Consider the following 22307-nt stretch of genomic DNA (forward strand, 5'->3'; position numbering starts at 1 on the left):
AGAGGATGAGGGTATAAATAGATTATAAAATTTTTTGCTTTACATAATACTTTGACTCATGAAGATTTTATTTCTATAAGGGGTACTTGGTAGTGGGGTGTAATATGAATTGATTATAATTTAATGAAGCTTATGGCTCTTGAGAATTGTATTTCTAATGGGACAGCAGAGCGGACTGTATTTGGACAAAGGATGTGGGTTTAAAGTCATAATGAGATAATGATGCGTATAAATCAGTCAGTTAGCCAATCAGAATTACACTTCTATCAGTACAGATGATAGAAATAAAGCTTGTTAGAGGCTGTGGGTACAAGAGATACATAAAACAATTAAGGCATTAAAGAAGGATTATACTGTGAGAAGACAAATCTTTAGAAGATAAATAATATTAAATGAAAAGGCACAAAGACCTATCATTGTAGCGGGAAAGAGCACTGAGTAAATACTACTTTCAACAGTTTGACCCAAAGAAGGAATAATACACATTCCCAATTGAATTAGAAAATTTATCCCATCCTATAGAGAAGAAAACTGGGGGGGGGGGGGGTCAGAAACAAAGGAGAAGAAAGAACTGATAAAAGTGAAAGTGAAAGTAAAAGTTAAAGTAAAATTGAAGTAATTTTTAAAAAAATAATAAGGCAATGGGAGAAGACAAGTAAAAGGGTTGAAAAAGGGAAGGCTGATCAAGAAACAGCAGTCAGAAGTAAAATAATGGTGAGGAGGGTTAAGGGGAAAGGAAAGTGAAAAGTACAAAAACGGGAAATATAGTATGGAGGGAAATGAGACAATAATCATAATTGTAAATGTGAATGAAATGAACTCTCCCATAAATTTGAAGCAGTTAGTAGAGTGAATTAAAAACCAAAATTCTACAATATGTTGCTTATAAAAAAACACAACTGAAGCAGAGAAATACAAACAGTGTAAAGGTAAAAGACTGGAGTCAAATGTATTTTGCTTCAGCTGAAGTAAAAAAGCAGGAATAGTAATCCTAATCTCAGAAAAAGAAAAAGTAAAAATAGACTTATTAAAGGCTTGAGGAAAAGCATCTTCCTAAAAGGTATTATAAATAATGAAATAATAATAATATTAAACATATATATATATCATATAGTATAAAAACTAAATTGTTAGAAGAGAAACTGCCCAAATTATAAGGAGATATAGACACAAAACAATTAGTGGAGGCATTCAAACTCCCTCTTTCAAAATTAGATAAATCTAATCAATTAATAATAAAAAAGAAAGTTAAAACGGTGAATGTAATTTTAGAAAAAGTTTATGATATGATATGATATGACATGACATGACATGAAGTGAATGAGGATAGAAAGAAATACCCCTTTTATTCTGTGGGACATGGCACCTCTATCGAAACTGACCATATATTAGAGCATAAAATCTCCTGTTCAAATGAAGAAAGGGAGAAATTTTAAATGCATCCTTTTCATTCATGGTACAATAAAAATTGCATTCAATTAAAGCCAAGGAAAGATAATTAAAAAATTCATTAGAAACCAAAAGTCTAATCTTTTTTGGATTTTTTAAAATTATTTTTTTCATCTATATGCACATGCAAATTTTTAAGTTTTAAAATTTCCTTCTACCCTTCCTTCCCACTCCCCTCCCTTCAGTAGCAAATAGTCAGGTTAACATTGTACATATTTTTGATAAATATGTTCACAGATTTGTCATTTCTGGTATGAGGAATTAGGATTAAGGGAAAGAGATAGATAAGAGATAATTTTTATAAAGTGCTCATCAACTTCTGAAGGTTTTTGTTGTTTGTTTTGTTTTGTTTTTCATCCTCTATATAGAGATATCATTTTCTTCCTCTAAATAGGGATATCGTTTTCTTCCTCTAGATAGGGATATCATTGTCTATAGCCAGTCTAATATGCTTGTCCTAGCTCTCTGACTGCTGAGAGAAGCTGCTTCCATCAAAGTTTATCCTCTCACAATGTTGTTGTTAATTTGTATATTTTTCTCAGGGTTCTGATACCTTCAATCAGTATCAGATATTGTAATTCATTCCATCCTCCTCCAGAATCCAGCCATTTTTGGTTTCTTATAGAAAAATAATATTCCATAGTATTCATGCACCAAACTTGCTTAGCCATTCCCCAATTGAAAAGCATTCCTTCATTTTCCAATTCTTTACTACTGCAAAAAGAGATGCTACGAATATTTTGGAATATGTGGGACTTTACCCATTTTTGTGTTTTCTTCCAAATATAGGCCTCGAATTGGAATTGCTGGGTCAAAGTGAAATGAACATTTTTCTTGTGTTTTTATCTGTTCACAACTCCACCAACTATGCACCAGTATTCCAATACAGCCACAACTTCTCAAACATTGATCATTTTCCCTTTTTCTCATTTTGGCCAATCTGATAGGTGTGAAATTATACCTCATTGTTTTAATTTGCATTTCTCTATTGAATAATGATTTGGAGCATTTTTTCATATGATTATATATAGCTTTAATTTCTTCATTTGAAAACTGCATATTCTTATTCCTTGACCATTTTTCGATTGGGAAATGACTTATAATGTTATAAATATGATGTAATTCTCTATATATTTTAGAAACACAGCCTTTATCTGAACTCCTAGTTGGGAAGATTGTTTCCCAGCTTTCTGCGTTCCTTGTAATTTTGGCAGAATTGATTTTCTTAGTGCAAAAATTTTCAATTTAATATAGTCAAAATCATTCAAAAAATAAAAGAAAGTATTGGCATCAAATCAAATTATTGGTATGAAAAATGAAAGGTCGAACTCACCATCAGTGAGGAGGCAATTATAAAAATAATTCAAAGAAATTTTTTCCAACTGTAAGCACATAAATATGACAATTTAAATGAAATTGATGAATATTTACAATAATAGACATTGCCCAGATTAACAGAAGAGGAAATAAAATACTTAAGTAATCCCATTTCAGAAAAAGAAGCTGAATAAATCATCAATATACGCTTTAAGAAAATATTTCCAAGGTCAAATAGATTTACAAGTGAATTATACCAAAACTTTAAAGAACTATTATTTTCAATTTTATGTAAATATTTTTAAAAAATAGTAGTTCTGCCAAAATTCTCTTATTACACTGAAATCTAAACCAGGAAGTGTCTAAAAAAGACAAAATAAGTTATGGAACAATCTTCCTAATGAATATCAATGCAAAGATTATAAACAAAATTTCAGCAAAGAGGATGTTCAGGGATGGTTCAACATTTAACAAAAAATCAGTATAATTGATTATATCAGTAACAAAATTAACAGAAATTCTATCATTATCTCAGTAGATGCTGAAAAAGACTTTGACAAAATACAGCACCCATTCTTATTTACACTAGAGAGCATAGGAATAAATGGAGTTTTCTTTAAAATAATAATCAGCATGCTATATATGTAATGGAGATAAAATAGCAACATTTCCCACAATATCAGGGGTGAAGCAAGGATGTCCATTATCACTCCTAATATTCAATATTATATTAGAAGTCATAACTTTAGCAATAAGAAAAGAAAATTTGAAAGAATTGCAATAGGCAGTAAGTGAATAAAACTTCATTTTTTGCAAATTGGAAGATATACATAGAGAACCCTAGAAAAACAACTAAAAAACTACTTAAAGCAATTAAAAACTTTAGCACAGTAGCTGTATATAAAATATACCCACATGAATCATCAGCATATTTATAAATGAGTAGCATAGCTCAAGAGTAAGAGACAGAAAGATACATTCCTCTTAAAGTTACTATAGACAACATAAAATACTTGAGCATCTACCTCCCAAGACAAACTCAGAAATGATTATAAAATAATAATCATGCAAATAAAGTCATTTTGAAGCAATTAAAGAAATATCAATTGCTCATGGTTAACCTGTGCTAATTTAATAAAAAATGACAATTCTATCTAAATTAGATTCAATATCATAAACTACCAAAAACCTATTTTAGAAATCTAGAAAAATTAGTAGCAAAATTCATCTGGAGCAAAAAAATAGAAATAGAAATAAAAATATCAAGGGAATTAATTAAAAAATGCAAAAGAAGATGCCCTGGCTGTATCAGATATAAACTATTATATAAAGCAGCAGCCATCAAAACTGTCTGGTGCTGATTAAGAAATAGAGAAATAGATCAATGGAATAGATTATTACAAATGAAACTTTAGTAAATGATTATAGTAATCTATTGTTTGATAAACCCCAAAACACTAGCTTCTAGGATAAGAACTCATTTATTTGACAACAACTGCTGGGAAACTTGGAAAATATTGTGGCAAAAACTAGGCATAGCCCTACTTCTCACACCCTTTGTGAAAATAAGGTCAAAGTGGATAAGAGAATTTAAACATAATGGGTGATATTGTAGATCACGAAATAAGAACAAGAAATATGTTATCTTTCAGATCTATGAAGAGTAGAGAAATTTATGACCAAACAAGCTAGAGAACAATATAAATTGCAAAATGAATGATTTTGACCATAATTAAAAAGGTTTCACATAAACAAAATTAATGCAGTCAAGATTAGAAAGAATGCAGAGCCTGAGACAATTTTTCTAGCTAGTGCCTCTGATAAATATATCACAAAATGAGTCTAATTTACAAAATATATTAAGTCACTCTCTAATTGATATATGGTCAAATGATACAAAGAGGCAGTTTTCAGCTAAATAAGATAAAGCAATTTATAGTCATATGAAAAAAATGTTCCAAATCATTATTGTATAGTGAAATGAAAATTGAAACAAACCACCTCATACTTGTCAGATTGGCTAAGATGATAATGAAGGAAAATTATCAATGTTGGAAAGAATGTGGGAAAACTAGGACACTAATACACTATTGGTGAAGCTGTGAACTTATTCAAACATTCTGGAGAGCAATTTGGAATTATACCCAAAGGGAAATAAAACTTTGCAAACTTTTTGATCCAGCAATAGTACTACTAAGTCTAAATCCCAAAGAGATCATGAAAAATGGGAATATATTCACATTTACAAAAATTTTTATAGCAGCTCTTTTTGTAATGACAAATAATTAGAAATTGAGGGGATCCCCACCAATAGGGGAATGGATGAACAAGCTTTGAGACAAGAATGTTATAGAATATTATTGTTCTGTAAGAAATCATGAGCGAGCTGACTTCAGAAAAACATGGAATGATTTGCATGAATTGATGCTGAGTGAAGTGAGAAGAACCAGGAGAACTATAAACAAACTAATAGCAATATTTTGAGATGATTCATTATGATGCATGCAACTCCTTATCAGTTCAGTGATCAAGGAAAATTCTGAGAGATCTGTTATGGAAATACTATTCACATTCAGAGAAGAAGCTAAGGGGTCTGAATACAGAGGAAAGCATAATATGTTTGCTTTTTAAAAGTGCTTTTATGCTTCTTTCTTTCTCAAGAATTTTCCCCCTTATATTGAATTCTTCTTTCACAACATGATGAATATAGAAATATATAAAACATGGTTGCATAGGTATAACTTTTACCATATTTTATTCTTTCATGGAAATGGAGGAAGCAAGGGATGGTGGTAGAGATATGGAGAACTTATAAAATTACAAATGGATGACTCTTGAAAATTTTCTATTCTTATGATTTGAAAAAAAATAATAAAGAAAAAAAAGCAGAATTAGACAAGAGAAAGCTAATAATTCCATAAGATTTAAGGAGAGAGTAGATTTGGGGAGGCAGTATTTGAAAACAATACAGACTTTTAGGAGAGATAAGTCACAAAAAGCAGAAATATTGAAGAAAATAGAGTTAAGGAAATGCACAGTTTTTATCAAAGAGAGAGTTTTTATCCCAATAGCCGGACTCTTTGGGTTTATCAAACAGCAGATTACCATAATTATTTCTGGCTATTGTACCTAGTCTATTCCACTGGCCTGCCACTCTATTTCTTAGCCAATACCAGACCGTTTTGATGACTGCTGCTTTATAATATAATTTTAGATCTGGTAGGGCTAAGCCACCTTCTTTTGCACTTTTTTTTCATTGAATCCCTGGAAATTCTTGACTTTTTATTTCTCCATAGAAATTTACTTGCAACTTTTTCTAACTAATTAAAGTATTTTTTTTTTTTGGAATTTTGATTGGTAGGACACTAAACAGGCAATTTAGTTTTGGTAGCATCATCATTTTTATTATATTACCTTGACCTATCCATGAGCAGTTGATGTTGCCCAGTTACTTAAATCTGATTTTATTTGCGTGAGAAGTGTTTTGTCATTGTTTTAAAAAATTTCTGATTCTGCCTTGACAAATAGACTCCCAGCTATTTTATATTGTCTGAGGTTATTTTGAATGGGATTTCTCTTCGGAGCTCTTCCTGCTGTATCTTGCTAGTCATATATGTATACGTATACGTATGTGTGTGTATACACACACACACACACACACACACACACACATGTAAGTTGAGGATTTATGAGGGTTTATTTTATAGCCTGCAGCTTTGCTAAAGTTGTTCATTGTTTCTTGTAGTTTTTTGCATGATTTCTTGGGATTCTCTAGGTGTACCATCATGTCATCTGCAAAGAGTGAGCATTTTGTGTCTTCCTTACCAATTCTAATTCCTTCAATTTCTTTTTCTTTTCTTATTGCTGAGGCTATCATTTGTAATATGATATTGAATAGTAGTGGTGATAATAGGTATCTTTGTTTCACCCCTAATCTTATTGGGAATGCCTCTAGCCTCTCCCTGTTGAATATAATGCATATTGATGGTTTCAGATAGATACTGTTTATTTGTCTAAGGAACAGTCCATTTATTCCTACCCTCTCTAGTGTTTTTAGTAGGAATGGGTGCTTTATTTTGTCAAAAGCTTTTTCAGTGTATATTGCTATACTCATTTGATTTCTGATAGGTTTGTTGTTGAGATAATTAATTATACTAAGTTTTCATTCCTGGGATAAATCCTACTTGGTCATAATGCATTATCCTAGTGATAATAACTTCTTGTAATCATTTTGCCTATCATGGAGATAAGTATATAATTTTCTTTCTGCCTTTTAACTCTTTGTATTGGTGTCATAGAAAGAGTTAGGCAGAGTTCCTTCTTCACCTACATTTCCAAAGAATTTATATAGAATTGGAGCAAATTGTTCCTTAAATGTTTCATAGAATTCACTTGTGAATCCATCAGGCCCTGATGATTTTTTCTTGGGGAGTTCAATGATGGCTTATTGAATTTCTTTTTCTGAGATAGGGTTGTTCAGGTATTCAGTCTCCTCTTAATTTAACCTGGACAACTTATATTTTTGTAAATAAAAACAGGTCTTTTAAAATCACTTTATCTGAGTTAAAGGAAATCTTGTGTATCAATCACTTCCGGCTAAGTATATTCTCTCTAATACAGTTACAATTCTTGGGATTTATTCATGTCTTTCTCCCAAGTAGGATTATAGCCAGTTTCATCCCATTGGATAACAGTCTCATGGATAAGTCAAGAGTGTCCATACTTCTAGCTAGGTATATTCTCTCAGTTAGAGTTACAATTCTCAAGAGTTATGAGAATTTTTTTTTCCCATGCTGGGATATAGCCAGTTTCATCTTATTGGATAACAGGTTTTCTTCTTTAATCCCCCCTCTTTTTGTTAAACATTTTCATGTATCTCCTGAACATCCTGTTTGATGTCCAAATTTCCTATTTAGCTCTGGTCTTTTCATCAGGAATTGTTGGAATTCTACCATATTAAGTATCCATCTTTTCCCCTGAAAGAGAAAGCTTAGCTTTTTTTTCCTTTTAGTTTTTGCAAGGCAATGGAGTTAAGTGGCTTGCCCAAGGCCACACAACTAGGTAATTATTAAGTGTCTGAGCCTGGATTTGAACAAAGGTAGTCCTGACTCTAGAGCAGGTGCTCTATCCACTGCACCACCTAGACCCCCTTGAAAGCTTAACTTTGCCAGATAGTGGATTCTTGGCTGCATTTCTAGCTCCCTTGCTCTTTGGAATATCTAATTTCAGTCTTTTGATGCCTTAATGTTGATGCAGCCAGGTCCTGCATAATCCTTACTGTGGCTCCTTTGTATTTAAATTTTTTAAATGGCTGCTTGTAGGATTTTTTCTTTTATCTGACAGTTCTGGAATTTGACTACATCATTCATTGGTGTTTTCATTTTAGGATGTCTTTCTGGAGGGGATCAATGCATTCTTTCAATAACTATTTTGCCCTCTAGCTCCATGATATCAGGGCAATTTTCCATCACTAAATCCTGTAATAAAAAGTCAAGGTTTTTTTATTCTTCGATGTTGTCAGGAAGCCCAATTATTCTCAGGTTGTCCCTTCTCAATCAATTCTTGAGCTCTGTGGTTTTGCTAATAAGGTATTTTGCATTTTTTCTATTTTTTTGTTTTATTTAACAGACTCTTGCTGTCTCATAAAGTCATTAGTTTCCACCGACTCCATTCTTTATTTTAGAAAAGAATTTTCTTCATTTACCTTTTACAACTCCTTTTTGAATTGGTCAGTTCTATTTTTGTAAGAATTTTTCCATTTGACCAGTTGAGGTTTTGAGAGAATGTTTTCTTGTTGCAAGGTGTTAATTTTCTCTACCAAGTTTCCAAATTGATTTTTAAACTCCTTCCTTTTTTCTTCAAGGAAGTCTTTTTGTGCTGGAGAGCAGATCATATTCTCCTCAGGGGTTCTAGGTCTCTGGGAGTTAGTGTCTTTTCCTTCTAAGAATTTTTCTATGGACCCTCCTTTGTGTTGGCCTTTCTTTGTTTTCCTAAGACTTTATTTTGGGAGGGGCTTTTTCACAGAGGTTTGCTGTTGGGATCCCTAGAGGCTTAATTCACTGAGTATAATATCTCCAGCTGACCAGTAGGTGGTGCTAGATGTTTTGCTCACTGAATGTAATATCTCCAGATAGCCAGTGGAGGTGCTAGTGGTTTTTCTCACTGAGTATAATAGCTCCAATTTTCCACTATGTGGTACTGGTTGCTTTCTCTGGAGTGTCTGTGACCTTGATTGAGTCCCTCTCCCTTGGCCTGGAGGGAGTGGTTAAAGATGTTAAATAATTTTATCTTCGATCAATTGTGAGCCATACTCTGGGGTGAAGTGATTGCTCTTCCTATTGTCAGTTGAGGTAGTTCTTCTGCTCACACACCTAGGTCTGGGGCAAGGGTAGTCTGTAATTGTATTTGTTCTGGGAAGAGGCTTCAGCTGAAATAGAGGTGTGGACTCTGAGTTCCTCCTGACTAGAAGATTGCAGGGATAGATGTCTGCAGCTCTCCCTCACTGGAACTCTCCCTCCAGCTCTGCCTGCAAGCCCCAGATGGTCAGCACCACCACCAATGCCTCTGCTCCCTAGTTCACCCAATGCCCCGCAGTCGACCAGGCTCTAGCCCTGCTGCTGCTGATCAAGCAGATCAGTTCTCAGGCACTCAGGCTCCAGCCCCACCACTAATCAGATTAATCCAAGGCTAATTCAGGCTCCCAAACTCTCACCAATCCAGTGCTTCTGGCAGAGTTCACCCTTTGCACCCAGACTCACTCAAGATCTCAGAAGACACATCCTGAAGTAGATGTTTTCCTGGCTTTCCTTTCTGGGTTTTCTAGATTGGATTCCCCGCCCCCTTTTTTTTTTAGGTTTTGCAAGGCAAACAGGGTTAAGTGGCTTGCACAAGGCCACACAGCTAGGTAATTATTACGTGTCTGAGATTGCATTTGAACCCAGGTACTCCTGACTCCAGAGCCAGTGCTTTATCCACTACCACCTAGCCACCCCAGATTGGATTTCTCTTAAGAGGTTTGTTTCATATTATTTTATCTGTAAGGGAAGATCAGGAGACTTTTGAACTGTTCCTGTCTTCTCTCCATCATCTTGGCCCTACCTTCTAAGATTAACAAAATTACTTTACAAAATTAATAAAGTTTTGGTGTGATTTATAATAAAGCACTAAATTGTATGGTACATACTATAAGAGATACCAGACAAACTCTAAACATGCTTCAGAGAAGAGGATGGTCAATAAAAACTGGAATAGCAATGGGGAGCTTCATTCCTGGAATGAATCTTGACCTTGGTTTTTAAGATAATACTGAATTTGAATAGAAAAGAAAAACATGAGACTTGGTGCAAACAAGAGTGATATATTTGATTGACTTGCAGCCAAGATGGCAGAGAGAAGACAGGCACATTTCTAAAGTTTCCTGATCTTTCCTCATCTATCATATGAAACAAACCACTTAACAGAAATTCAACCCACAAAACCCAAAAAGAAAAGCCAGGAGAAAGAACATCTACCTCAGGATTTGTCTCCCTCAGAAGGATTGGATGAATTTGGGTGGGTGAGACTGGGCACAGAAGGAAGATCAGCCCCAATCAACCAGATTAGTGTCTGAATTGGAGCTGTGGAGTTTGAGGGCCTGAGAGCCAGACCTGCTGGATCAGCTGTGGGGCTAGATGGTGGGGTCTTGAGTCAACTAGGGAGCATAGGTGCGCTGACCCTCTGGAGCTTGCTAACAGGGCTGGGGGAAGAGTTCTGGAGCAGAATAGCTGCAGATACAACATCCCTGGGCTCCTCTGGTCTGAGGAATTCTGAATCCATGCCTCCATTGTGGCTGAGGTCTCTTCCCAGAACAAAAAAATAGCAGGCTACTTCTGCCTCGGGCACAGGTGTGTGAGCAGAAGAACCAGCCCAGCTGACAATAAGGAGAGGAATGACCTCAGGCCAGGGTAAAGCCCACCATTGATTGAAGGCAAAAGGATTCATTAGCTCCAACTCCTCCCTTCAAGCTAAGGGAGAAGACCTCAATCAAGGTCAAAGACACTCCAGAGAAAGGAACCAGCACCTCCTACTGGCCATCCAGAGAAATTGCACTCAGTGAATAAAGCCTCTATTGATCCCAAGCCCCTGTGAACCAGCCCCTCCCTAACTCAAGCTCTCAGCAAAATGGAGAAGGGTCAGTGGAAAGGTGGATCCATAAAAAAAAATTCTTGGAAAGGAAAGATCCTAACCCAGAGAGACCTAGAACCTCTGAGGAGAATATGATCTGGTCTTCAGCACAGAAAGACCTCCTTGAAGAAATAAGGAAGAAGTTTAAAAATCAAGTGAAAAATTTGGGAGAGACAATTATTACCTTGAAACAAGAAAACAAATCCTTAGAAAATATAATTGGACAAATACAAAGTGAGAACAATTCTCTCAGATCCTCAACTGGGCAAATGTAAAAAGAAAATAATTCTTTCAAAACTTCAATTGGTCAAATGGAGAGCTCTTTCAAAAGTAGAATTGACCATTTGGAAAAGGAGTTGCAAAAGGTTAATGAAGAAAGCTCCTCTCTAAAAAAAAATGGAGTCCACAGAAACTAATTTCTCTATGAGACAGCAAGAGACTGTTAAACAAAATCAAAAAATAGAAAAAAATAGAAGAAAATGCTAAATACCTCATCAGCAAAACCACTGACCTTGAGAATAGGTTGAGGAGGGGCAACCTGAAAATTATTGGACTTCCTGAAAACATTGAAGAGAAAAAAAAACTGGACTTAATATTACAGAATCTAGTGATGGAAAACTGCCCTGATATCATGGAACCAGAGAACACGGTAGTTACTGAAAGAATACACCAATCCCCTCCAGAAAAAAATCCTAAAATGGAAACATCAAAGAATGCTGTGGCCAAATTCCAGAACTATCAGATAAAAGAGAAAATCCTGCAAGCGGCCCTAAAGAAACAATTTAAATATCAAGGAGGCACAGTAAGGATTACACAGGACCTGGCTGAATCAACATTAAGGCATGGAAGTGCCTGGAATGAGATATTTTTGAAGAGCAAGGAGCTTGGAATGCAGCCAAGAATCCACTATCCCACAAAGCTGAGCCTTCTCTTCCAGTGGAAAAAGATGGACACATTTAATGAAATGGATGAATTCCAAAATTTCCTGATGAAAAGACCAGAGCTAAATAGAAAATTTGGACATCAAACAGGAGGTTCAAGAGACACATGAAAAGGTAAAAAAAATAAAAAGGGATGGTAAATGAAAATAAAACTGCTATCCAATAAGTTGAAACTGGCTATATTCCAGCAAGGGGGAAAAGCCTTTCATAAATCTTGAGAATTGTAACTCTAATAGAGAAAATATACCTAGCCAGAAGTGATGGACATCATGCTCTATCCATGAGACTGCTATCCAATGATATGTATCTAGCTTTAACCACACCTGGGAGAAAGACTCTAATAACTCTCAAGGATTTTAACTCTGTTAGATAGAATGTATTTAGCTAGAAGTGACAGATGATCAGAATTTTCTATGACTCAGATAGAATGATCTAAAAAACACTACATCCTTAAAAACAGGGACAGGAAGGAGAAAGGAGGAGGGAGGGGATTGAAGGGGTAAATCTCATTACACTAATCAGCACAAAACACCTATGGTAATAGAGGGGAAGAAGGGAGGAGATGAGAAATACCTGAATCTTCTTCTCATCAGACTTGACTTAATGTCAACTTACACATACTTAGTTAACTTAACAAATATCTAACCTTTCAAGTATTAAAAGGGTAAAAGAGGAGGGGGGATGGAGAAAGGGAGGGGGAGTGGGGGAAAAAGGGGAACTAAGAAAAGGAAAGGAAGGGAAAAGGGGAAAAGGGAAAGGGGAAAGAAAGGGGAAGGGGTGATATAGGAGGACAAACACACTGAAGGGGGTGGTATTCAGAAACAAAATACAGGGCAATAAATAAAGCTGGAAAGGGGGAAAGTACAAACAGAGGGAAGAAAGCATGGTGGGCAATAAAGAAATAGTAATCATAACTTTGAATGTGATTGGGATGAACTCTCCCTTAAAACGTAAGCGAATAGCAGAGTGGATTAAAAACCAGAATCCAACAATATGCTGCTTACAAGAAACTAATTTGAAACATAGATATACATATAGAGTAAAGGTAAAAGGTTGGAGCAAAATATATTTTGCTTCAGCTGAAGTAAAAAAAAAAGCAGGGGTAGAAATACTTATCTCAGACAAAGCAGCAGCAAAAATAGATAGTGTTAAAAGAGATAAGGAAGGAAACTTTATCCTCCTAAAAGGTACCATAGATAATAAAGCTATTTCAAAACTGAATATATATGCACACAATGGGACAGCATCCAAATTCGTAGAGGAGAAACTGAAAGAACTACAGGAAAGCATAGACAGCAAAACTCTGCTAGTGGGAGACCTCAACTTCCCACTCTCAGATCTAGATAAATCTAATCATAAAATAAACAAGAAAGAATTTAAGGAGGTAAATAGATTGTTAGAAAAACCTAGTTATGATAGACTTATGGAGGAAATTGAATGGATATAGAAAGGAATATGCCTTTTTCTCTGTAGAACATGGAAGTTATACAAAAATTGACCATGTGCTAGGACAAAAATATCTAACAACCAACTGCATAAAGGCAGAAATAATGAATGCATCATTCTCAGATCACAATGTGATAAAAGTTGTATACAATGTTAGGCCAAGGAGATATAGACCCAGAACCAATTTGAAACTGAATAACCTCATTTTAAAGAATGAGTGGACCAAAAACAAATTGTAGAAAGAAGTAACCATTTTATCCTAGATAATGATAATAAAGTAACAACATACCAAACCCATAGGATTCACTCTAAGCAGCTGTCAAGGGATATATTAAAGCTTTAAATGCTCACATGAATAAATTGGAGAAAGAGAAAATCAATGAACTAAACATGCAACTAAAAAAATTAGTGAAAGAATAAATTAAACATCCCCAATTAAATACCAAATTAGAAATTATAAAAATTAAAGGAGAAATTAACGAAATTGTAAGCAAAAGCCTCTTGAATTAATAAATAAAGACAAAAGTTGGTATTATGAACAAACCAATAAAATTGATAAACCTGTGCTCAATTTGATTAAAAAAAAGAAAGAAAAAATCAAATTGCTAGTATCATAAATGAAAAAGGTGAACTCACCATCAATGAGGAGGAAATAAAGTAATAATTCAAAATTATTTTGCACAACTCTATGCCAATAAATTTGATAATCTAATTGAAATGGATGAATATTTGTACAAATATAAGTTGCCCAGGTTAAATGAAGAGGAGATTAAATACATAAACAATCCTATCTCAGAAAAAGGAATTCAACAAGCCATCATTGAACTCCCCAAGAATAAATCTCCAGGGCCAGATGGATTCACAAGTGAATTCTACCAAACATTTAAGGAACAATTGGTTCCAATTTTATATAAACTTTTTGGAAAAATAGGGAAAGATGGAACTCTGACTAAGTCTTTCTATGAAAACAATATGGTGCTTTTACCTAAACCAGGAAGAGGTAAAACAGAGAAAGAATATTGTAGACTATCTCCCTGATGAATATACATGCAAAAATCTTAAATAAAATCTTAGCAAAATGATTAGAACAAGTTATCACTAGGATAATACATTATGATCAAGTAGTATTTATCCTAGGAATGCAGGGTTGGTTCAATATTAGGAAAACTGTTAGTATAATCAATTATATCAACAACAAACCTATCAGAAATCATATGATCATATCAATAGATGCTGAAAAAGCTTTTGGCAAAATACAGCATCCATTCCTACTAAAAACACTAGAGAGGGCAGGAATAAATGGACTGCTCCTTAGAATAATTACCAGTATCTATCTGAAACCATCAATAAGCATTATATTCAATGAGTAGAGGCTAGAGGCATTCCCAATAAGATCAGGGGTGAAGCAAGGGTGCCTATTATCACCACTACTATTCAATATTGTATTAGAAATGTTAGTTTCAGCAATTAGAGAAGAAAAAGTAATTGAAGGAATTAGAAATGGGAAGGAAGCGACTGAACTCTCACTCTTGCAGATGATATGATGGTCTACCTAGAGAAGCCCAAGAAATCATCCAAAAAACAACTGGAAACAATTAGCAATTTTAGCAAATTTGAAGGTTCCAAAATAAACCCTCATAAATCCTCAACTGTTCTATACATGTCTAGCAAGATACAGCAGGAAGATCTATAAAGAGAAATCCCATTTAAAGTAACCTCAGACAATATAAAATACCTGGGAGTCTATTTGCCAAGACAGACTCAGAAACTTTTTTAAAACAATTATAAAACACTTCTGACACAAATTAAATCGGATTTAAATAACTGGGCAAATATCAACTGCTCATAGATAGGTAGAGCTACTATAATAAAAATGACAATTCTACCAAAACTAAACTACCTGTTTAGTGCTGTACCAATCAAAATTCCAAAAAATTACTTTAATGAGTTAGAAAAAATTGTAAGTAAATTCATATGAAGAAATAAAACATCAAGAATTTCCAGGAGCCTAATGAAAAAAGTGTAAAAGAAGGTAGCTTAGCCCTACCTGATCTAAAATTATATTATAAAGCATTAGTCATCAAAACTGTTTGATATTGGGTAAGAAACAGAGTGGTACAGCAGTGGAATACACTAGGTGAAAAAGCAGGAGACGATTATAGTAATTTGCTGTTTGATAAACCCAAAGAGCCTGGCCATTGGGATAAAAACTCCCTCTTTGATGAAAACTGCTGGGATAATAAGAAGTTCGTATGGAAGAAAGTTAGATTAGTGCAACCCCTAACACCCTTTACCAAGATCAGATCCAAATGGTTACGGGACTTAGACATAAAAAAACAATACTATAAGCAAATTAGAAGATCAAGAATTAGTTTACCTGTCAGATCTATGGAAACCAACTAGATGATTTCGATTATGTTAAATTAAAAAAGCTTTTGCGCAGATAAAACCACTGTAACCAAGATCAAAAGAAATGTAGTAAACTGAGAAACAATCTTGACAACTAATGGTTCTGACAAAGGAATCATTTCTAAAATATACAGAGAACTGAATCATATTTTTAAAACAAAAAAAACATTCCTGAATTGACAATGGTCAAAGGATATACAAAGGCAATTTACAGATGAGATCAAAGCAATCCATAGACATATGAAAAATTGTTCTAAATCATTAATTATTAGAGAACTGCAAATTAAAGCTTCTCTGAGGTACCACCTCACACCTCTCAGATTGGCCAATATGACCAGAAAGGACAATGATCATTGTTGGAAGGGTTGTGGGAAATCTACGACACTGTTGATGGAGCTTGTGAACTCATCCAGCCTTTCTGCAGAGCTACTTGGAACTATGCCCAAAGGGCAACAAAAATGTGCATACCCTTTGATCCAGCAATACCACTACTGGGTCCATACCCTGAAGAGATCATGAAAAAGGGTAACAACATCACTTGTACAAAATATTTATAGCAGCCCTGTTTGTGATGGCAAATAATTGGAAATCAAGAAAATGTTCTTCAATTGGGGAATGGGTTAGCAAACTGTGGTACATGTATGTCATGGAACACTATTGTTCTATTAGAAACCAGGAGGGATGGCATTTCAGGGAAGACTGGAGGGATTTGCATGAACTGATGGAGTGAGATGAGCAGAAGTAGAAAAACACTGTATACACTAACAGCAACATGGGGGTGATGTTCAACCTTGAAGAACTCTCTCATTCCATCAGTGCAACAATTGGGAACAATTTTGGGCTGTTTGCAAAGGAGAGTGCCATCTGTATCCAGATAAAGAGCCGTGGAGTTTGAACAAAGGTCAAGGACTATTCCCTTTAATTTAGGAAAAAAATAGATATCTTATTGTCTGATCTTGTTACATTTTAGACTTCTTGTCTCTTCCTTAAGGATATGATTTCTCTCTCATCATGCTCAATTTGGATCAATGTACAACATGGAAACAAATTAAAGACTGACAGATTGCTTTCTGTGGGGGGGGAAGTAAGATGGGGAAAAATTGTTTAACTCAAATAATATCTCTAATAAAAAACAATAAAAAATAAAAAAATGATATATTTATGGGGGCCTTGAAAATAGAATACCTATTTATTGAATATAAATAAAGAGCCTGTTACATGAAAGGCATTAAGAAGCAGAAATAAATTTAGAATTTTGGACAACATATGATAATTGAGGGGAAAAAATAATTTTAGGTTTTTACAAGGCAAATAGGGTTAAATGGCTTGCCCAAGGCCACACAGCTAGGTAATTATTAAGTGTCTGAGGCCAGATGTGAACTCAAGTACTCCTGACCCCAGGGCTGGTGTTCTATACACTGCCCCACCTAGCCACCTCATTTCTGAGATTTATTATCCATCTTAAATTAACCTGCACACTCTAGCATTAGTGGGTTACTGTACTTGTTACATGCTCTTAAAAAAAAATTTGGTAGGATAGAGAAGGAAGGCAATAAATAATATAGGTCAGAAGTCAAACTAGGTAGTTAATTTTTCTTTGTCTTAATGAGGCATTTCCCCTTCATTTTTTGTGTGGGAACACAAATTTGTAAATGAAAATACAAAAGACATGAAGTATTGGATACTAGTCACTCAGAAGTTGTTTAAAATCATCTATATTGATATTTTATTAATTTTGTTTCTTTGTTTTTGCAAAGCAGTGGGGTTAAGTGAGGTGCTCAGGGTCACATAGCTAGGTAATTATTAAGTGTCTGAGGCTGAATTTGAACTCAGTTCTTCCTGATTCCAAGGGTGATGCTCTATTCACTGAGCCACCTAGCTTTCCTGATATATTATTAAAATTGATATTAAAATTTGAATTATAATAAGTTATATAATCTTTAATCACTTTAAACTTCTTTAGCAAAAATAAAATTAATTTTTGCAAGATTTTTAATTCTGCATGTAATTCTATTAACATAAGTGGAGAAAGGATGAGAAGACAATTTGCTATAAAACACTGCTTAAAGTTTTCATATTTGCCCCAAATAGTTCATTTTGAAAATGTGCTCAAATATTAATTCAGAATCATTTGAAAAACAGACATTATCTTAAATTTGCTTTCAGTGGAATAATGATTATTTTAAAAGATTAATTATTTTCCATGTGTAGCAAATTGTAATCATTTAGCCAAAGATTTACAATTGGCTTTTCAGTGACAAATGTGGCCAGGTTAAATGACTTTAAGTAGTCACTTAGTCAGTTCCCCTCTATAGTCTTACAATGACTACTTTAGGAGGGTGGGGAAAACCGATTACACAAGGTGGCTGCAAAATGGAGATTTCTTTGTCTCCCAGGACATCTACTAAATTGCCACTTTTCTTACCTACCCAGGACCCTTTGTATTATCAGAGTTGTATGACTAAAAGATTTTTCAATTACTCACATGACTTGTCACAAAACAAAAAACTTATCCTAATCAAATTTCTTTCAATTGTTATTTTTAAAATTTTATGTATCAGCAGATTTTTTACCATGATTAAGTGCCATCATAAATTTAAAATGCAAGCAAATATAGTGCAACTGAATACTTGGGGACAGCTTTGAGTTTTGCCTTTTCATATACTTTTCATAAGCAATCAGTCCCAAAGTCATGTCTATTCCATGTCAGTAATAACTCTTTATTTTATTTTTTCTGTGATATTAGCAAATTTTAGTGAGGAAAGGCTCTCTAGCAAGGTAGATTGACTCCAACTTCACAATATATAGTTTTAAGGGGTAGTCTTTAGTATTAACAGGTTAAATTACTTCCCCAATTAAGTATATATATATATATATATATGTATATACATATATATATATATATATATATATATATATATATATCAGACAGGGCTTGAAGCTATGTATTTTGTACTTTAGTCAGAGTTTTTCTGCATTTACCATCTCTGGGAAGCCTAATTTCCTTCAAAACTCAGATTAAATGTCATTTCTAAATGAAGACTTTCTTGATATCTTCAACTATTTGTACGCTTCCATCCAGAATCACCATGTTTCTATTTTGAATGTATATCTTTATTTGTATCTATTTATCTCCTCTGAAAGAATATAAGTTTCTTGAGATAAAGGACTGATTCCTTTTTTTCCTTATCTGTTCTTGGAACCTAGGAAAATGACTAGAAAATAGCAGATTTTTAATTGATTATTTGATTGATTGATAGCCACTCATCAATAGTTCTTCTATTGGCTTTCTACTGTCTACTACTATTTAGATCAAAACAATATTAGCACAGTAGAGTATTTTAAAAGTTTTTCTTTCAGATATTTCTTCCCTCTAAATTCTCTCCATTTTATGCTGGTTTTCATAGCATTTGGCATCTTCATCATGAGTATTATATAATGTATTAATAACATATAATAATAAATGTTTTATTACACATATTCTCAATGGTTTTCTATTGCCTACAGTTAAAGTTCAAATGCTTCTATCTAATAATAAAGATTTTTAATCAAATCTAGTTTTACCCTTCCTTTAAGAGTTCAGGTTGAATTGGAGTATAAAGATCTGAGTTAAGATTACTCCATATGACATTTATACACTGTGTGATTTTGAGTAAAATCATTTTCAATCTCTTTTACTTAGATTCCTAATCTTTAAATTGGGTTTAATTATAACCATGGCATTTACATTGAAGGTTTGTAGTGAAAATTAAATCAGATCATATATATCAAGTGTCTTCAAAACTTGAAGTTGCATCTAAATATTACTATTATAATTGCTAAAGTTCTGGTTTGGTACTTCATTATGACGCAGAGATGGCCTTGACTTCTTGAAGGCTTTAAGAACAGAGCTCAAATTGTGAAAAGTGGTATAGGACTAAAGTTTTTCTTTTCTTTTTTTATTTTTTTTGCAAGGCAAATGGGGTTAAGTGGCTTGCCCAAGGCCACACATCTAGGTAATTATTAAGTATCTGAGACCGGATTTGAACTCAGGTACTCCTGACTCCAAGGCCGGTGCTTTATCCACTACACCACCTAGCCGCCCCTTGGACCAAAGTTATTTCAAGCATAGTCACAGGAACAGATATAATCTACTGACTATTCTAGCAAAGAATAGTGAATCTCATAACACAAAGGAAATCTATGATATGAAGAGAAATTTAATAAAGTGTCTCAGTCTTATCTGATTACTTTCCTTTTCTGCAGTGTTGCTAGCAGGATTTTAGGAAAGGGACAGAGAATACTAAGTATCATTCAGTTGTTACTTTCTGTAATCCTTTCTTCTCTATTGGTACTATAATTGTGAGATCCTAATTCAATGAACTCAATAATACCAATAAATTTTCTTTCTATAAAGGAAACCTGATATCAAAATGAAATTGTAATGATGTGGAATGGTGGTTCAAAAACTGAAAAATTAAGTGAAATAATTGCCAATCATTTTTAGAATTTAAGCCAAAGCAGTCCTGGGAACACTTGACTCTCTGGTATTACAAAGCTCATGTTAAGTATTTTGAAAAAAATATGAAAATAAACAGAGTTTTCATACCAAAATATATATTTTGCAGAGGATAAGGTTGCAAACAATGATACTGTATGGAGACACAAAAAAAAGATATTCTAAATTAAATTACTAATACACTTCTATAGTCAATGATTTCAAGGTAAAGGTGAGAATCCCCCTCCACCTTGGAAAATTTAGAAAATATGGTTCATAAAGAACCAATGTGAGAGGTCAAAGATGCAGAAATAATACAGAAACTTCATATTTACAAATTTTGAATATCTTCTTTGAGTAAACAATCAGAAGGCACTGTACATGGTCAACAATAAATAAAAAATTGTTTTTTATATATGACATGACATTCATTTATTATATCTTTGCACATTAATATCACTAACATATTATAGAGATGAAAATTAATTTAAAGCCAGAAGAGATAATAAAAATGAGAGTGAGAAAAAAGTTAGAAGCATTTTCTGCTTCCTAACACTCACTTTTTTAAAGCTCGTGTTCATTTCTAGCATTCTAGACTCCACTTTTACAAAATCCCTCCTTCTGCTGTCATTTGAGGAAATTCCTAAGTTGATCATTCTTACTTCTAATTCTGGTTACTGATTTTCAAGCTATTTTCTTTGAAAGAAGCTCCTCTCCTACCTTTCCAAACTAACTCTTCTTCATTTTTCACTTTCAGTGTTCCCTTTAAGTAATATCTTTCCCCATTAGAATATACACTTGTTCTCAATAGGAAACTATTTTGACTTTGGCTTATATTTGTGCTCCTAGTGTTCACGATGATGTCTGACACAGAGCAAGGATTTAATTGATGGTTTATCTAATCTAATTTAATGAAATCTTATATAATCTGTTTGTATAATACAATGTGTCCAGCTGCCTTGAGCATCACAGAATTTTCATAATGGTATCCATAATTATTCTAAAGTGTTTGCCTAATTAACCATGCAGGAAAAAATGGATGAACAATGCCTGTTATTCAAATTATAATTTTTAATAAACTAGGCAAAATGTAGACCCTATAAATTGGGAGGAGGGTGTATATGTGGGGTTTCTTTTGGAAAACTTTGTAAGTATAATAATTTGGGTCCCATAAAGACCAAAGGGAGAAAAGGAAGAATTATCTTTGGGAAATTGGAAAGTCTTTTTTATGAAATGAAGAAACATTTCTTTAATATCATCATTCTAATTGTGTTTAATGATAGCAAGTCTTGAGACATCTAAAATATATAATTTGAATACATATATACATAAAAATAAATTAGCTTTAACATATGCAGTAATTTTCCTGTAGTCTCTCAAATACTCTGATCTTCTTGAGAGCAGGGACTTTTTCAGTAGTTTCTTTTGCTTTTCTTTGTATCCCTAGAGTTTATTATGGTGCCTGCCCCTTAGTAGGCATTTATTTCTTTCCAAGTGATTGAATCACTTTCATGAATTAGAGTATGGGTATAGAAATGATTGGTGATCATATGGTAAGTGTAAAGAATTACTACTGAGCAATCTTTATAAGACACATTTAGTGGTGTCTTCATGTTCAAGAGAAAGTGAGGAAGGGCCCAGCTAACTTAATTTAGTATTAATTATGATATTACTATTATTGTGTGCAATGTTATACTTGCTCTGCTTATTCTACTTTACAACAGTTCATGTACATCTTTCCAAGATTTTCTGAAATCATCTTGCTTATTACTTCTTTTAACATAATAGTATTCCATCATATGCCTATATAACTACATTTATTTAACTATCTCCCAAATAACGGACATATCCTCAATTTCTATTTGATGTCTTTTAAAATGTTATACCCTAAATCCTGCCTCCATTCTTTGCTTTGGTGCATGCTTTGACTTTTTTTTCTCTTTCTCAATTAGTTTCTCTTATGTAGGTATTCAGCAATAATTTTCCAAAATAAAACATAAATGGAATTAAAAGGAAAAGGTAATTATTATATGTATAGTAGGTCTTAATTACTGACTGACCTTAAGTAGCAACAAAGAATAAGAACAAATCAGCCTATAATTGGT

The sequence above is a fragment of the Macrotis lagotis genome, chromosome X, assembly GCF_037893015.1.
Source record: "Macrotis lagotis isolate mMagLag1 chromosome X, bilby.v1.9.chrom.fasta, whole genome shotgun sequence".
In the NCBI taxonomy this organism is placed as follows: Eukaryota; Metazoa; Chordata; class Mammalia; order Peramelemorphia; family Peramelidae; genus Macrotis; species Macrotis lagotis.